This window comes from Perognathus longimembris, chromosome 25 (assembly GCF_023159225.1).
Source record: "Perognathus longimembris pacificus isolate PPM17 chromosome 25, ASM2315922v1, whole genome shotgun sequence".
Lineage (NCBI taxonomy): Eukaryota > Metazoa > Chordata > Mammalia > Rodentia > Heteromyidae > Perognathus > Perognathus longimembris.
The window spans coordinates 15022063-15028576 of record NC_063185.1 but is presented as its reverse complement, the minus strand read 5'-3'; the positions used below and the strand labels follow the sequence as shown (position 1 = coordinate 15028576).

General features: G+C 47.1%; 1 non-coding gene across 1 annotated transcript; it reads right to left on the bottom strand.

The window, feature by feature from the left end:
- Positions 1-1599: 1599 nt before the first annotated feature.
- Positions 1600-1706, bottom strand: LOC125342244. The gene has a single exon (XR_007209182.1). It is a non-coding gene; the product is annotated as a U6 spliceosomal RNA (small nuclear RNA).
- Between the last annotated feature and the right edge of the window lie 4808 nt (positions 1707-6514).

Below are 6514 nucleotides of genomic sequence, written 5' to 3'. Positions count from 1 at the left end.
AGGGACACAACCTGGCTTGCATTTCGACAGGCTACTGCTTGAGAACTTGGATTTGTTTTCTGTTGCCACTGTAACAAATTACCACTTAGTTCATGGCTTAGAAAACCACAAGTGTATTGTGTTAGAGTTCTGTAAGTTAGAAGTTTGACACAAATCTGGACCTTTGTGTTTGCAGAGCATCAGGGTCTGTTGGTGCTCCCCTCAGTTGAGGCTACCCACATATTCTATGGACATCTCCTTGGTCCTTTCCTACACCGCACACAACTCAGAGCCAGCAGTATTGCTGGATCTTTCTCACACTACCTCCCTTCTACCCTCCTTCCCTTGGCACGTCTGTGACCAGAACTGGGGAAGGTTCTTCCATTTCAATAACCTGTGTGATTAGTTTGGGCTCACCTAGGCAATGCAGGATAACAGCCCTATCTCAGTATTTGAATCATAATCACATCTTCAGAGTCCTTTTTCTTGTGTAAAGGAACACAGGTTACCAGGGTTAAGAGTGGGTATTCGTGTGTGTGTATGTGTGTGTGTATGTGTGTGTGTGTGTGTGTGTGTGTGTGTGTGTGTGTGTATTTTCCTGTTAGCAATACAATGGATAGTGGTGGGTACAAAACAGGAATCCAGAAAAAAGACTGGCTTTACAATAATCTGAGAAGAGAAGATGGACCAAGGTTGAAGGATGAGGGTGGAGTCAAGTGATCAGATGCTGCACATAGTAGAGCTGGGCTGGGGGGTGAGGTTCTACCTAGCAAGTATGAAGCCATGCGTTCAGATCCGAGTACTCTGCCCTCTTCCTCTCCAAAGAAGAAAAGGATGCGGACAGATTGGATTTGGACTTGGGTCTGCATGTGGTGTACAAGGAGGAGGAAAGAGTGAATGTCACTTTAGATTTTCTGGTTAAGCCCCAGAAAGGATGAGAAGACTGGGGGAAGAACAGGTTTAGTTTTTGGTGGTCAGAGTGGGAATCAGGGTTTTAAGGATTACCAATTTTGCAGAATCCTGATCAATTTAGGAAAGCAGGAAGATGAGGAACACTACCCACAGATCAGCCTCAGCAGCACAGTGGTTCCCATCTGATGGATGCCAGGTCCTGTGGTAGGTGCCAGTGTCTGTGGCAAGTAGCTACCCATCCCCTGGGACTGCGTTGCTGTCTCACCCTGGGTGCTTTGACTGTCCCAGAGGAGACCAGAGTCACACTAAGTTCCACAGCTAGGCTATGGAGGGGCCCCAAGAGGAGAAACTGAGGCCTGCTCATCATTTAGGCCGGTGAAAGTAATATCCTAGGATCCCTGGGAGGGTCTTGTGTTTCCATTTAGTCCTTGAGCCCTCTGCCCCTTTTCTTTTCCCTGGACAGCATTTCTTCTACATCTCTTTTGGATGGGACTCTTACTTTAAAGGGTAGGAGGAGTGGCCACATCTACCCTGCCTTGTCCTGTCTTCTCCACCTCATCACCCCCCACCCGCCCATTGCCCACCTTCTCCAGTCCTCCCTCTTCCTCCTCCATCTCACCTTTCTCTCCTTCCTTTACTTTCCTCCCCCTCCACTTTGCCTTTTACCTCCCCCTTCTCTTCCTCCCCATTTTTATTCTTTTTTTTTTTTTTAATATGGAACGCTTCACGAATTTGCGTGTCATCCTTGCGCAGGGGCCATGCTAATCTTCTCTGTATCGTTCCAATTTTAGTATATGTGCTGCCGAAGCGAGCACCCCATTTTTATTCTTGTTTGTCCTGGTTGGAGAGAGAGAGCGAGCGAGCAAGAGAGAGAGAGAGAGACTGTGTATTGAGGCAAATTTGGGGGTAGGCTGTTGCTGAGGCCTCTCTCTCTATATAGGGATGTCATTTGGAATTCATCTGCTATCTAGGATTTGATGCTAAAGGACAGAGGTCTGAGATGGTTTTTCTGATCAAGTTATGACTTGTAGGAAGTTTAGAGTGAGTGACTTCCTCCTTTAGGAAAGGAGCCACTTTGGGGGCCTCTCCTCAGCTGAGTAGCCCTCTTGGAGGAGGACCTGGGACTGTGACCTTCACTGGGCTCCTTGGTTGGGTATGTGGTAAGTAACGTCATGAAGATGAATGTGTGTTTTGGTAAAGGGTGTAAATATATGGATAGTGTCCTCTTCAGCCCCATATATCACCCTGTGTTTATTCAGTGCCTGGCACAGAAGCTGGAAGGCACGCATAGCTATTTGGGGCCGTGAGTTTTAAAGTACATTAAAGGAGTTTACTGAAAACTCTTGGCAAACAGATAAAATACAATTACTCTAATTCCCAAGGCACTGCAGCCAGAACGTCCTGCAAACTTGCAGTATAATAATTCACGGGAGCCATGGCAGGCGCCTTTGAGGCATCCGAAGCGCTGCTTTTGTACACTTCAGAGGCGGCCAAGAACTGTCCCTCGGGAGCCCCTTGTCCTGTGTTTTATTAACCTCCTTGTTTGTGACTGCAGAGATTCAGGGGGAGTCTTGTCAGAGGGGCAGGCTCCTGCCCTGGCTATCTGTTTCAGGGTCACTGTGCAGGGAGACAAGGGGTGAGATTTCCCACGTGCGCGCTTTCCTGTCTCTGTGACCTTGTGGAGCAGACACTGCTGACACCTTCACTGCGTGGCATTCTACGTCTCACGACGTGTTCAGGGCTCTCAGCACCTTCCCTGAGGACTTGGAGGCCTTCCGAGGCCCAGGTGGAAGGTATTAGCAAGTGGCGAGGCCAAGCAGCAGGGGGTTTGATTTGACTTCTAGGCTATACATAGGGAACATAGGACAATGTTTGGGGGTGAGCAGGACCCCACGGGTGCTCTGCCTCCCTTGCATCTGCCACTTGCTGGGGAGATGGAAAAACACTCTGGAGCTTGTGGAAGCCAGGTCCATGGAGCCTCCAGAATCCTGTGCCCACCACAGATGCTAGTGGAGCCCAGACATTCATGAAGAGCCAAGGTTGTGGATAGTGGGTAGCTTAACTTGTACTTCTCTGCATGGTCAGAGTTAAGCAGTAGCTGAGGCCAGCATGCTATTCTTGGAGTAGAGGATGGGCTTTCCCTGAACATGGCTTCTCTCCAGCTGCCAATCTGGGCCTGGATCTGCTAGGCTTCAGTCCATGAACAATGCTGGCACATTTGTAGAGGATCAGCCAGAATGGGTTTGGGCTGTCAGAGGGTCAAACTGGGGCAGCCCATTCTCATGACTGAAGGCTTCTTGTATCACCAATGGCCACATTTTCAGGGCAGAGCATATACTTGTGGAAGAAGGGTCTTCTCCAAAGCAGAGTCAATGCATCAGTCCAATCCTAATTGTATGAACTAAATTGTTAGGGTCCTCAGAAAGGTGTCAAATGGGATGGAAGTCTAATTCACACAGTTCATTAGTGGACTGCATTTTTTGGGACACAAAAACACAATCGTAACAACCAAGTCCCCAAACAGCTCTGTAAATCCAGAGATTTACGTGGCATGTACTGCCTAGGGACTGGATTGCAACTCTAGGGTCAGAGAGAGCCTGATTCCCGAGGCTGCCTCCATGGGTGGGCATCTTGGGCTGTCCTTTAGGAGTTGACCCCAGGGCCTTTCACTAGTCTGTCTTCCATGCTGCTTATCTTGGCTCTTGTTTTTGTTTTCCTTGAGGCTGGACATGAGGTCTTCAGTTGCAAATAAACAAATGAACATCCTTTTTTGACGCTGCCCCGTATAGCACCTGTTCTACTTGGTACAGCCAAGGCTAGTCTGGGGTCAGAGATTGAGACCATCCTGAGTGTCCTGCATGGATGGGACCTGGTCACATGGGGCTTGGGAAATGCACAGCTCTAGCCGGAATTTAATCGCTTGGCTAGAGAGTCTCTTGAGGGAGACACGGAAATTAACCTGCGTCACCTGACTGCCCCTTGTTAGCCATGGTCCTGTTTCCCAGCACCCTTGCCCTCTCCTAGCAAGACTTTGTGAGTGCTGTTGCTTAAAGTAGTTGTTCGATGGGGGCAACTTATTAATCTAGCATTAGTTACGGTAGTTAAGCTTTTAGAGATAATGAAATGCAAATGTGTGTCTAGAACAACACTGATAGTCCTGCAACTGAACACATTTGTGAAGAAAAATGGTTGCAGTAAGATTATGAAGAATATTAATTGTTTGGATTTACATACTCTACAGATGGCAATGCAGATGCCAGGCCAGTCGGGAGCCACTGTGAGCAGGCAGAGAGGGCCAGTCTTTCTTTGCTTTTCCCGTTGGGGATGCCACCTTTCACTAGGTACTGAAGGTGTCCTGCTAGAGTTTTACTAACAAAGAAGAAGCAGTGGCACGGAAAATTCAAGAAGCTTTTCAATGGCCACAGGGGGTGAAAGATAGGGTCAGACCTTGAGCCTGGACAGGATACTTCACAACTCTGGCTTATCACTAGCTACCAGAGGGGCCCTTCCAGCTTTCCTGTCCATCTGTGTCCATGTCTGGGCCTCAGCTAGTTACTTCCCCCACCCCCACAGACACTGCCACCAGGATGGTGACTCCTGAAACCATAAAGAGCCAATGAGGATTTGTTTTTAAATCCACAAGTGTTAATTATTGAGTGCGTGTGCAGGCCAGGCCCCATGCCAGACATGGGTTTCTACTCATTTATGGGGCTGAAGTCTCAGCACACAGCAAACAACCAAGTTGACACACAGTTACCACCTGCTCAAAGGGCTTTGAAGGCCAAGTGAGGAGTGATGAGACATTAGAAAACAATGGTGAAAAGTATGATGGCTGGCATGTTGCTACATGCCTCATATGATTCAAAACGTATACAGTGAGTTCTGCTGTTCTCTCATTCACATGACAACTCCTTTTCACATATGGGGAAACTGAGGCACAGGGACGTTCAAAAGTTTGCAAGTAAGCAAATATACCTTGGGCAAAAAGCTAACAAACAAGAGCCTTGTAATCTGAACCAGGAAATCTGATTTCCAGGCAGTGTTATTAATCATTGTGCTTTATTGCCTCTTCAAAAGAAACATGCTAAGGATGGTGCTCACTCCTGTCATTCTAGTTATTTGGGAGGTAGAATTAGTAAGATCAAGATACAATAAGGCCAGTCTGGGTATAAAGCTTAGATGACCTCTCATCTCAACCAGCACAATCTGTGTGCAGTGGCACACACCTGTCATTTCAGTTCAGGAAGTATAGATAAAAGGATCCCAGTCCAGTCTAGTCAAGCATAAACTAGAAATCCTATTAGAAAAGTAGTGAAAGCAAAATAAACAGAGTGTGTCACTCAAGTGGCTGCGATGTGCTTAAAGAAGAAGGATAGAGACTGAGAGGACATCTGGTTTAGTCTTAGCCTGGGGCTTTGTGGTTGGTGCTTTATTTAAGCAAGTTCAGGGAGAAAGGTCAGGGTATGCGACACTGACTATTGAGGGTGGAGAGCTGGGCACATAAAACAATTTTCACAGAAAATAGAAATATTTCACTTATTTAGTAGAATGCCTGCCTCGGTTTAAAACTCATGCCCTGAGTTCAAAGCCTATACTACAGAAAAGAAGGAAGGGAGGGAGGGAGGGTGGGAGGATAGAAGGGAATAGAAGGATAGAAGGGAAGTAGACAGTAAACTGGATTACTCAGAAGGTCAGGAAAGTTTACAGAAAGAAGAGACGCTTACCTGGATCTGAGGAGTGAGTGAACCAGGTATGGAGAAAACTCGGGCTAGGACAAAACTCAGTGTCATTACAGAGCTAATAGCATCTACAGAACATAGCTCAGTTTCATCATGGGGGTGTTCTGGGGCTGGGGAGAAGTGATTTTTATATTAAAAGCTATAGGAAATCATGCCAGGGTTTAAAGTGAGAGAGGTTAAACCATTTTTTGCACAAATGATTCTCAGTGAGATGATAAGGACCCTTTCTTCTGTGTCTAGTTTGGTGAGTTGGCATTTAGAGTATGAGCCAAGCATCTCAGTCAGGGCTGTTGGGGTGCAGGGCAGGCATGTGTCGGCTTGGAATGAGTCATTTTCAGACTATGGAGAGGGGCAGGTGAGCCAGGCCATGTCACCTTCTCTGATGACACAACCTTGGGGTGGCAGGTGTGATGAGAGGCACTGTGAGGTGCCTTCAGAGACAGGACAATTGGTGAATGCATTAGCCTTGGCATGTACTTTATCTTGAAGGGAACTGCAGCCCTGCTGTGGCTTCTTAGAAAGATTATAGCCCTGAGGAAAGACACATTGGTTAGTAATGACCAGTGGTTTATGAGTCCCAGGATCCCTGCCCCTTAGAGGGAGCAACTGTTGGTGGCATAGGAGGAAATTTTTCTTTGTGAAAAGAAAAAGGTTACAGTGCTTCTCATGGTGGCTGCCATGTGCTTAAAGCAGAAGAATAGAGAATGAAAGGACATTTGGTTTAGTCTTTGCCTGGGGGCTTTCTGGTTAGTGCTTTATTTAAGCAAGTCCAGGAAGAAAGGCCAGGGTATGAGGCACTGACTATTGAGGGTAGAGAGCTGGGCACATAAAACAATTTTCACAGAAACTAGAAATATTTCACCGATCCAGCTGAGGAGGCGAGA